The following is a 12,105-nucleotide window of genomic DNA, read 5'->3' on the forward strand; positions in this document are numbered from 1 at the left end:
TGTGAACTATTCCCCCCAGAGGCTGATGTATTTGAACACCTGGTCTCTAGAAAGTGGCACTGTTTAGGAAGGTTGTGGAACCTTTAGGAGGTGAAGCCTTGCTAGAGGAAGTGGTTCATTGGGCCGGGCCTTGGTGTTTGATATCCTGGTCCTACTTCCTGTCTGCTCTTTACTTCCTGGCTGTGGAAGTCATGTAAGCAGCTGCCACGGGTGTCTGCTGCCATGTTCTCCCCGCCATGACGCACTGTAGCCCTCCCATCCTAACAGTCATTGTCACTCTAGTGAGAAATTCTACCCTCGTCTGCCTGCTGCGGTGTGCTCTCCTCTTAGGACCGTTAGCAGTTCTGTTTCTTCAGGCACTGTATTTCTCGAATTATTTGAATGATCCTGCTAGATTGTCCTTAGAAAGTCTTGGACAAGTGATGGCCTCTGCTCATTTTACTTATTTATCCCTCAGTCTTGAGACCCAGAGATCTCAGTATCTGCTGCAACGTGTGGTCTTGGATTTAGAAGGGAAGCATGGCAGGACTTCGATTGAGAGCTCCTCAGAAATTGCAGCCGACCTTTATGAATATTGGAGACAGCGTTTCACTACCTGGTGATGATGCAGCTTTTAACTGTTGGTTAAGACGGATCACCCACCAAACAAGTGACTTCCCACCAGCACAGACATTTCTAACTCATCCCTTGGCTGTTAAACCCTACAGGTCAGTCCATAGGAGCCATCAGAAGTGAGTGGAGAGGCCATGTTTCTGAACAGCTAACTCCAAGTTTCACAGATTACTAGGGAAACATTTAAGTATTAAATATTCTCTCTATGATGGTTATGACAAACATCCCAGGCTGGGGCGCTAGTTCAGTGGGTCTAGGCACTTGCCACCAAGCATGACAACCTGAACTCAATCCCCGGCATCTACAGGGTAGAAGAGAATTGATGGTTACAACCTGTCCTCTGACCTCCACATGAGTGCCTTCCCAACCCCAATAAATAAATACATTTAAAAAAATTAAAGATGTATCATTTCCTCCTGCTCTTACAGAATTAAGTGAGTCCATGGAAGGTAATATCTCACCCTTTGGGAGTTCCTTCGTCATTTTTGTTGTTAAGACAGGGTCTTATGTAGCCCAGGCTTGCCTTAAATTCACTACATAGCAGAGGATGACCTTCAACTTTTTGATTTTAAGTTGTTCTTAAATTCTTTTGTTGGGTTAGGCTTAAGCTTACTTTGAATGGAGATTCCTTTCCTGGTATTAGTGAGGGTACAGACTCTATTGCATTTCCACATGGTGGTTCACAATTGTCTGTAACTCAAGTTCCAGGGGATCTGTGCCCTCTTCCAGCCTGTGCAGGCTCCTCCATGCATGCGGTGTACATGAACTCATGAAAGCACATGTACATACATGTTTTAAAAAGGCCTTTAAAAGAAAGAAAATGGGCTGGCAACGTGGCTCAGTGACTAAGAACCCTTGTTGGTTTTGCAGAGGACCCAGGTTTGATTCCCAGCACCTATATGGTGGCAAACACAATCATCCATAACTCCAGAGGATCCAACACCACCTTCTGACATCTGTAGGTACCAGGCATGCATGTGGCGTGCGCGCACACGCACACACACACACACACACACACACACACACACACACACACACACACAAATAAATCCAATAAAAAATAAAAGAAGAAGAAATCGTGTGATTTTAAATTAGCTTCCTCATACTCCATTTTTGCACATTTCTCCAGCTTTCTGATGTTATGAATTAACCAGTTCTGGTAACTTTTCTTTCTGCTGTATACTTCATGGTTTGGCTTTGCAGTTTGCCTCTGCATGGTGTGGTGGCAAAAAGTCCCTAGTTGTAGGTGTAGAAGAAGGAGGAGTGCGACATAGGAGACTTGGTCCTGCTTTGGGAAAGCAGAGGCAGGGGGATCCCTGGAGCTCATTGGCCAGGCAGCCTGGATGAATTGGTAAGCTTCAGCTTAGAGAGAGCCTTTGTCTCAAAAAGAAGATGAGGAGCAATGAAGGGAAACATCTAACATGGACCTCTAGCCTCCACATAAAATGGCATATGTGTGCACATCCTCATAAACATATACATATGTGTATATCCCTCACCACACACAAACTCCAAGAGGGAACTCTTGAATCTGGCAAAGAGGGCCTATTGGTTTAAAGGGCCCGCAGCGCCGATGGGCTCTCCACTGTGTGGCCTGGTAGCGCCCACAGGCTCTCCACTGTGTGTCTCAGGGCTCCACTCTTGCTCAGTCAGTGTCCCAACTGCACTTAACAGACAGACTGTGAAACCGGCCCACATTCCAATTGTGAAAATGCGAGATCCACAGTATCTTGATCCCAGTGAAGCAACCACAAGATGTAAGAGGTGTTTGAAAGGCTGATCACAGCAACACTTTATTCTGTGATTGTGTCATGTACCAGATGCTGGGGGATGGTCTGTATGTCAAATTGCTCTGATTGGTCAATAAATAAAACACTGATTGGCCAGTGGCCAGGCAGGAAGTAGGTGGGACAAGGAGAGAGGAGAATTGTGGGAAGCAGAAGGCTGAGGCGGAGAGACACTGCAGCCGCCGCCATGACCAGCAGCCTGTGAAGACGCCGGTAAGCCACCAGCCACGTGGCAAGGTATAGATTTGTGGAAATGGTTAATTTAAGATAAAAGAACAGTTAGCAAGAAGCCTGCCACGGCCATACAGTTTGTAAGCAATATAAGTCTCTGTGTTTACTTGGTTGGGTCTGAGCGGCTGTGGGACTGGCAGGTGACAAAGATTTGTCCTGACTGTGGGCAAGGCAGGAAAACTCTAGCTACAACCAGATGTTTTAAATATTGAACTTGGTGTCTCCTTCCTGTAAATATTCCTGTGTGGAGCCCAGGTCTTTTGTTCTTGCCAACAGTACATGCTTCGTTCCATGTTCCCAAAGTCGTTCATGCACGAAACTCCTGCTCCTTGGAAAATGAAATGCTAAGGGATTCTCCATTGCTTTCAGACCTAACTGAGAGAGGATGCCTCCCAAATCTTCCCATTTCTTTGAGGGTCTAATGACTGCAAACCCTTAGTATCTGTTACCCTGTGACCCAGTGGTCTGTGCTTGAACCCCTCTGGTTAGGATAGAGATTACTGTGACCCAGTGGTCTGTTTGAACTCCTCTGGTTAGGATAGAGAGTACTGTGACCTAGAGGTCTGCCCTAACCCCTCTGGTTAGAATAGAGAGTACTGTGACCCAGTGGTCTGCTTGAACCCTTCTGGTTAGAATAGAGAGTATGTGACCTAGAGGTCTGCCCTGACCCCTCTGGTCAGGATAGAGGGTACTGTGACCTAGAGATCTGCCCTAACCCCTCTGGTCAGGAAGAGTGCTTTGGTAAGGTAATAGGTAGCTCAAAGAACCTCTGCGAAGGCCAGATAATCAGATGTTGGCAGTACAAATACAAACACGTTCCAACTTGGACTGATTATATGGAGAGGAAATCCAGCCAATCCCTCATTCAAGCCCCAATACCATTTCCTTTTACTCTGAAGATAATTTCCAGGGAGATAGTTTTGCAGAGATGTGTAGCCAATGGTTTCCTTAATCCCTTTGGCTCATATCGCCTAGTATATGAGAGTCAGGCGAAGATATTAAAACTGAAGGGTAAATCCTACCCTCACTCTTAATTGGCAAGAAAGCACTGCACTAAATGTTTTATAAACAGTGTTCTGTAAGCAGGCCAGCAATGTATGCACTTACTCTTTCCATTGCCCAGAAAGACGGGCAATTAACTGATTTCACCTTTGGGCGAACTTACACTTTTGATAGTAAGCAAAAAAATTTTTCTTGATGTTTATGGGTGAGTGCTTTTTTCTTTTGAAATCTTTCTTAAGGAAAATTACCCTAGTGCCTGTTGATTTTTTGTCTGTGTTAGCTCTCCTTAGAAAAGGTGGAAACCCAAGGCCTGTTTCATTAAAGACCAGGCTCTCTGGTAAATGGACAAGAACCAGTCTTCCATACACTTTCAAAATGCTCTTGGGGTCCCATGCAGAGTTTTAAGGAATTTTAAAAAATGCTATAGTAATTGATGATTTAGCTTAAGTGAGCAGAGCCCTATCATTCTGATCTTGTAGACAAACCCCCTCTGCATGTTCCCCAAAGCTCCCCCCATTCAGATACAGTAGGATGCAGAAGTGAAGAGCTGGCCTAGCCATGTTGTCTCTTCTGGTTGTGTGGTTCAGACCATTGCTCAGACCTTTGCTACTTCTGTGTTTGCTGGTCCGGAAGTTCTTTTTATTCTCCTAGAAGCAGACTGCTGTTTTAGAAAACATAGACAGGCAATTTGTCTAAATCTTTTTCTTAGATGCTATGAGTTTCATGTTCTGGGCGGTTCTTTCTCCATCCAGTAGGGGCTTTCAAGAGATGGATTTTGAGCAACCATCTGCATGCCCTTTGGTGATCCTGATTAAACATTCCTGATGGTCAGCTTCCCATGGCCAGTGGATCGGTGTGAGACTTGATGCATGTGACAATAAAGTGAGACGAAGCTGGAGGAGTAGAAGGCTCCGTGAGGTCTGGGCTCACTCAGTGTTGGTGGGAGTGTATTAAAGTTCAAATCTGGTTACTTGTGTGTAAGTGAGGAACACCTTAAAGTGTTTCTGATACCCAAAGGATCCAGCCGAAAGCATCCCGAGACAGCAAGGCCTACTGCAGTGCAGGGAGACCCACTTCCGGCTTGGTACTCAACCCTGCCCTTTCTAAATGGGCCTTTCAGAAGCGGCGCTTACCATGTACTAGGGAACATTGCTTTTCCTGTGTGTTTCTATGCTGCCACGACACGGCTCCCTAGGCCTGTTGAAAACCGTGTTTTTGTTTCAGACATGCACACAGGGTTTGTCCCAAGCCCCACAATCAGTGCAAGGGTTCCATTGGTTTCCCTGACCTTAGAGACTACTACAGAGCTGACTAGAGGTCAGGGTTTGGAAGCAAAACGTTTTGTGTCTTTTTAGAACATGCAAGTTGGTGAATGGCGAACAATTGGGAAGTGGCGGTGTGTGTTTCTGTCTCTAAATCTAGTGCTGGGGGCGGGGGGGGGGGAAGCAGCATGAACTTAGTGACTGGCTTGTGAAGCTGGGGACTCGGAGAAAGGTGGGGAGCGGATTGACGGCTCAACCCAGTGTTCCCAGGCTCTTGTCATCAGCAGAGAAAGGATTCAGAGACCAGTAAGGACTGGGGGAGTTTTACTGAAGAGCTTAAGTGTGGACTCGAGAGAGTTGCAATGGTGGGGGGCACTGTGCCTGAGCTGAGGTGAGGGAGAAGATGGGGTACTAGGAACAGGTCAGGATTTTCTGAAATAGGGATTTGTTCTCTTCTGCGGGGTTTTTGTGATGTAGCAGGAATCTTAACAGGTCTTATTAATAAAAACAAACCCAAGGCCAGTTATTGGGGTGAATGATGGAAGATTAGAGAAGCAGAACAAGCCACAGCTACCTCACCTCGCCAATTCCTCAGCTGATCCTGTTTCCTCAGACTGGAGGCCTCTGAGTCCTCATTCAAATGGATCTCAGCTGAACTGCTGCTCGAAAGCCTGAAAGCTTAACCAGCTAAAAGCTTCTAGTTTCTGGTCTTCACGCCTTATATACCTTTCTGCTTTCTGCCATCACTCCCTGGGATTAAAGGCTCACTTCTTGGGATTAAAGGCATGTGTCACCATGCCTGGCTGTTTCCAATGTGGCCTGGAACTCACAGAGATCCAGAGGGATTTCTACCTCTGGAGTCCTAGGATTAAAGTCATGAGCGCCACCATTTTCTAGCCTCTGTATCCAGTAGCTGTTCTGTCTCTGACCCCAGATAAGTTTATTAGGGTGCACAATATTTTGGGGAACACAATACCACCACATTTGTGATGTGGAATGATATCAGATTCATGATGGGAATACTTCTGTAGGGCTAATGATGTGAAGATGTCATTATTATTAAGCAGAGGACAGTTAGCAGCCATGTTGGTCCCAGCTGCATCTATGGTTACCTCAGCTTCCAGCCATCTCTATGGTGCCTCCATTTCCCATGTTAGTCTGAGGTGGAATAGAAAGGCAGAGAAAATTAAGAAGACATGGGAAGAACCTGCTCAGTTTGGAGTCTCATCAGCTTAGAGAATTCTGAAGAGAAAGCTGGGAAAGAGAATCCCTTACTCAATGCTGGTGGGAATGTAAACCAGTGCAGCCATTATGGAAATCATTGAGGACGTTTCTATAACATTAAAGCCAGAACCACCTTATGACCTTTGATACCACTCCTGGGCTTATATATCACTCCTGGGCATATATACCACTCCAGGGCATATATACCACTCCAGGGCATATATACCACTCCAGGGCATATATACCACTCCAGGGCATATATACTATTCCAGGGCATATATACCACTCCTGGGCATTTTTACCACTCCAGGGCATATATACTACTCCAGGGCATATATACTATTCCAGGGCATATATACCACTCCTGGGCATATATACCACTCTTGGGCATATATACTACTCCAGGGCATATATACTATTCCAGGGCATATATACCACTCCTGGGCATATATACCACTCTTGGGCATATATACTACTCCTGGGCATATATACTACTCCAGGGCATATATACCACTCCTGGGCAAATATACCACTCCAGGGCATATATACCACTCCTGGGCATTTTTACCACTCCAGGGCATATATACTACTCCAGGGCATATATACTATTCCAGGGCATATATACCACTCCTGGGCATATATACCACTCTTGGGCATATATACTACTCCTGGGCATATATACTACTCCAGGGCATATATACCACTCCTGGGCAAATATACCACTCCAGGGCATATATACCATCTTGGGCATATATATCACTCCAGGGCATATATACCACTCCAGGGCATATATACTACTCCAGGGCATATATACCACTCCTGGGCACATATACCACTCTTGGGCATATATACCACTCCAGGGCATATATACCACTCCAGGGCATATATACCACTCCAGGGCATATATACCACTCCTGGGCATATATATACCACTCCAGGGCATATATACTACTCCAGGGCATATATACCACTCCAGGGCATATATACCACTCCTGGGTACATATACCACTCCTGGGCATATATACCCACTTCTGGGTATATATAGCCACTCCTGGGCATATGCCCAAAGGACTCCATGCCAGACTACAGAGATGCTTGCATATCAATGTCCATTGCTGCTCTGGTCACAATGGCTAGAAAATGGAACCAGTTAGATATCTGCCAGCTCATGAAAGGGTCATGAAAATGTATATACAATGGGATTTTAATGCACTTTTTTTTTCTTTTTTGGGTTTTTCAAGACAGGGTTTCTCTGTGTAGCTTTGCACCTTTCCTGGAACTCACTTGGTAGCCCAGGCTGACCTCGAACTCACACAGATCCAGCTGGCTCTGCCTCCTGAGTGCTGGAATTAAAGGCCCGGCCACAATGGGATTTTATTCAGCTGTAAAGAAAGAAGAAATTGGGGCTGGAGAGATGGCTCAGAGGTTAAGAGCACTGGCTGCTCTTTCAGAGAAGGAAGGAAGGAAGGAAGGAAGGAAGGAAGGAAGGAAGGAAGGAAGGAAGGAAGGAAGAAATGGCCCAAGTAGATTTGTCGAAACTCTCATAACCAACAGTAGAAGGAATAATAAGACTTTAAGAAGACGATAGATGGGCTGGAGAGATGGCTCAGAGGTTAAGAGCACTGGCTGCTCTTTCAGAGGTCCTGAGTTCAGTTCCCAGCATCCACATGGTGGCTCACAGCCATCTATAAGGAGATCTGGTGCCCTCTTCTGGCATGCAGGAATACATGCAGGCAGAACACTGTATACATAATAAATAAATCTTTAAAAAAATGAGAAAGATGAAATTATGAAGCATGCAGGAAAATGAGTGGATCTGGAAAGTATAATATTGAGCAATGTGGCCCGAATTCAGGAAGATGAAAACTGCATGTTCTCGCTCTTTGTAGATCTTAGCTTATGATATACACATGTGTGAGAGCAGAAAGAAGTGCTGGGGCAGGGGAGGCAAAAGGACACACGTGACCTGAAGGTGGGCAGGAGACTGAAAGGGGAGGAGTTATGAGAGGGTATGGGAGCACGCGGGTGGGAGAGATGAGGAGAAAGAGAATCTGCTAAAACATCTTTTTGTTCAAAAATACCACAACTATAGATGATACCTTGTATGCTAATTTTAAAAATTCTAGCATAATTAACAAAATTTTCTGCGAAGATTGTCTACATAGAGATGCTAATCTTTTTATGTAGGGGTGCTTCAGAATGTTAGAATAGCAACAGACCGTGCTAAGGCCCAAGTATGGCCTTCCCCCATTTCCAGATGTGTTCCTACAGTCTCCTGGGAAACTCACCAACACGACATCGACTTTGTTTATACATCTTAGTTTTCTTCTGCAACCCATGTGACCCAGAGTTTCCTTTTCCTACATCAGAAGCTACGCTATGACCTCATTTACCCCCCAAACCGGGAGGGCTTAGTAATCCTTTGAGCTATAACCCCAGAAGCCACCCAAATCGTATATGGCTGTTGTAAAGACACTCTTGAGAAGGCCGCGCCCACACATGGGCATGCCTTATCCTTTCCCAGGGCACCCCACTTTAACTCTTGTGCTTAAATCCCTGTTAAAATATGCTCTTGTTAGACACCAGCCCTGCTTTGTGCTGACTTTTCCGAAATTCTTACCAGTGTAGAATTTTGTCTTTGGGCTGGAGAGATGACTCAGTGGTTAATGGCTCTGGCTGCTCTTCCGGAGGACTGGAGTTTGAATTCCAGAATCCACATGGGAGCTCGCAACCAACCATCTGTAATTCCAGTGCCAGGGGATCTGATGCCCTCTTCCGGACTCCCAGGCACTGCAGACACATGCTGTACACACAGACACAGGAGGATGAAGCACCCATCCTCATAAAATTAACTACATCTTTAAAAAGAGAGAGAGAATTAGCGGAGGCTGGAAACAGTTCTCCAGGCTGTGATAGGCAGTGCCATGGAGCTGTGTCTGTGGCTCCTGCTTCGTTCTCTGCGACAAATCTGGCCACCTGCAAAGATGGCAGTGCAGACCTCTAGAGCAGTGGTTCTCAACCTGTGGGTCGAGACCCCCCTTTCCCCAGAGTTGCCTAAGGCCATCAGAAATCATGAATATTTACACTATGATTCATAACAGTAGCAAAATTACAGCTATGAAGTAGCAGTGAATATGATTTTACAGTTGGGGGTCACCACAACATGAGGAACTGTACTAAAGGGTTGCAGCATTAGCAAGGCTGAGAACTGTTGCTCTAGAGAGCTCCCCCCAAAGTTAAACAGTTGAATTACCAACAGCTGAGAAAGTCAGGCGAGACTGTGCTACCAGCTCCAGTATAAGGAGTGGGAAGCTATGTTAAAGCTGGAAGGAAGGAGTTTCTTACTTCACCTCTCTCCCAGCCCCAAACCCAGCACTCAGTCTTATACCCAAGTGTCTCTTGTTTTCTTAGTAATAAGGAAATTGGGTCTCTGTAATATCAGTAATTGGGAAATGGATGCCAAAGACACGAGTTTCTATAGTCATAGGCCAGCCTGGTTTACATAGCGAGGTGCTGCCTCAAACCAAACATCACAAAAAGTTACAAGGCTCAGATAAGATCTTACTGTTCCAGTCGGGGTGGGTGGGGTGGGTGGTGGTGGTGGTGGTGGTGGTGGTGGCGGCACATGCCTTCAATCCCAGCACTTGGGAGGCTGAGTTAGGCAGATCTCTGTTCAAGGCCACCCTGGTCTACAGAGCGAGATCCAGGACCAAAACTACAAGGAGAAACCCTGTCTTGGAAAAACCAAAAAAAAAAAAAAAAAAAAAAAAAACCAAAACAAACCAAAACAAAAATCTCACTATTTCATAATTTATTATTATTAACGTGTGTGTGTGTGTGTGTGTGTGTGTGTGTGTGTGTGTGTGTGTGTACATGTTGACATTCTTGGAAGTCAGAGGCAGACATCTGTCCCACTCTGTAACTCTCTGCCATTTCCTCACTGAACTTGGAGCTAGCTTGGGGGTCAGAAGGCCCCACGGTGCTGGGATTATAGGTTAATGTGCAGTTTTTTTTTAATTTTTAATGATGGAAATAAAAATATACCTAAAAGCAAAGCTTCTGGAAAAACTATTTGTTCTTTGTCCTGGCCGGCCAGCGGAGTCTTCAAGGGGGACCTGAAGGGAACTGGCGAATGAGAGGGACAAGAGATACAAAGAATGAGAGCAAGACAGGATGTCTGATCAAACTCCAAAATTTTATTTTCCTTTTTAGGCGTATATAGATGGGGGCAAAGTGGGGTGCAAGCAGGGAGTGGACTTTAGTCATGGGTTGTTCGGCCAGCAGGGAATGTTGCCCTGGGGGTTATCTATCTACTCTTGCCTAACTGCCTAATTGCCTAACTGCAGCTGGGTCACCTGATTTCTGAGAAGAGGTTCTGGTATTTGTGAGAAGAGGTTGCTATGGAGACTTAAGCAGGGCCTAGATCTAAGAAAAGAGGAGAGAAGCCCAAATATGGCAGCATGTGAGCCAAGGGTCACTTAGGCTTATGGCTCCCGTCAGTTCTTCCCTGTCTTGTATCATCCCTCAAACTCGACCCTGGCCTTCCGTCTGGCCTTGTGTTTCAGGGCTGGGTCTCTGAAGACATCTTTGTTGACAACACTTTTGTCCAAGGGTTTATCCACAGAGTACCTTGTGGGCAGGAGGTGACTGTAGTTATAAACTTTCACAAAGGACTTGATCTTTGATCTCTTGGCAATTTTCTTCATGCCCATGGCCGCTGTCACTTTTCGGGGATAGCGGTCAGTTCCCGTCACCAGGGCATGTCTGTAAGGGAGGTCTGAAATGCCATCATCAGTGTTCTTCACCATGACAGCTTTGCATCTGGAGTAGCGTCCAGCCAGGACCGGCACCACTGTCCCGGGTTTCACGAACTTGCCCATTTTGACAGTAAGCAGCCAGTACCTAGCGGAAAGGTGGTGCAGGTTTTCATGTGGGTCCTGGGATTCAAATTCAGATCCTCATACTTGCACAGTGAACACTCTTACCCACTGAGCCCTTCTAACCCATTTTAGCTTGGCCCTAAGTAAATGATAGAAATGAAACCTACTTTCCATGTTGAATTTCCTCAGCTCTGATTTTTCTCACAATCTCTGTCCTTCATGTGGGTGGCATCATGTCAGGAAGGTGGACTGATGACTCTTGTCCAGCTTAGTCTCTTAGTGGCATGCTGTTCACTGAGTGAAGCCACAGCAAGAAAAGCCTGTGCTGGCAAAGTACTGGGATCGAAGGCTTAAGATTGCCATTGATAATATGTCCGACTTCCACATCCATCAAGACTGGATTGTTAAATGATCTTTTGTTTTATTTGGAACCAGTTCACTTTTACAAATGTGTTTGTTCTCCCAAGGAAAGCAATAACTTAACCCCACATGGGTTCTCTTGTGCAGTGTTGTGCCAGGCTGGTCCCCTTTACACATATGGAGTGTTTCTTTCCTCCCTTGAGTATGGTGCCTGGCTCATTCACTCTAAAGATGGAGAGACGTGCACACCCCTGTTTTTCTTTGCACCTCTCTCTGTTCTTCTTTTTCCTCTCTCGCCTTTCACCACCCTGCAGAGTCTTTAAGCCGAGACTGGAGCCACACTGCTTAATGTCTTTCTGTGAATGGATCCCTGAGTACATTCTGCAGTGAAATTTCCCAGTGAAATCGAATCCGAGGGCTCTGTAGGTCTGTTTAATCTATAGCTGCTCTTGGCTCCTGCTATCAAAACGAGCATTTTAAAAATTGGTCCAGTAGATGATGTGAGCAGAAGATTGCCATCCAGCTGAGGCTCAGCCAGCCTGAAAAACCATCTCCCTTGCAAAAATAGTTTCCATCCGAGGGACAGGAAGCACTAGGAGCTCTGGGTCACATGTTAATTTTGCGCAAAAAGATTGATCTTCACACCCCATGATTTTATGGAGGCTCAGATTAATTCCATCTCCACGAGAGCGACGTGGGTTTCAGGAGAATTTGCATACCTTTTCTGTTTTCCTGCTTTTTATGGAT

At 45.7% G+C, this 12,105-nt stretch overlaps 1 long non-coding RNA gene and 1 pseudogene across 1 annotated transcript in view; one reads left to right on the forward strand and one right to left on the reverse strand.

The window, feature by feature from the left end:
• Positions 1-12,105, forward strand: part of LOC143272561 (uncharacterized) — a 58,183-nt gene that overhangs the window by 15,478 nt on the left and 30,600 nt on the right. The gene's annotated exons all lie outside the window — the stretch shown is intronic.
• Positions 10,341-11,168, reverse strand: LOC102905775 (large ribosomal subunit protein eL27 pseudogene; annotated as a pseudogene).

The sequence above is a fragment of the Peromyscus maniculatus genome, chromosome 3 (genome assembly GCF_049852395.1).
Source record: "Peromyscus maniculatus bairdii isolate BWxNUB_F1_BW_parent chromosome 3, HU_Pman_BW_mat_3.1, whole genome shotgun sequence".
In the NCBI taxonomy this organism is placed as follows: domain Eukaryota; kingdom Metazoa; phylum Chordata; class Mammalia; order Rodentia; family Cricetidae; genus Peromyscus; species Peromyscus maniculatus.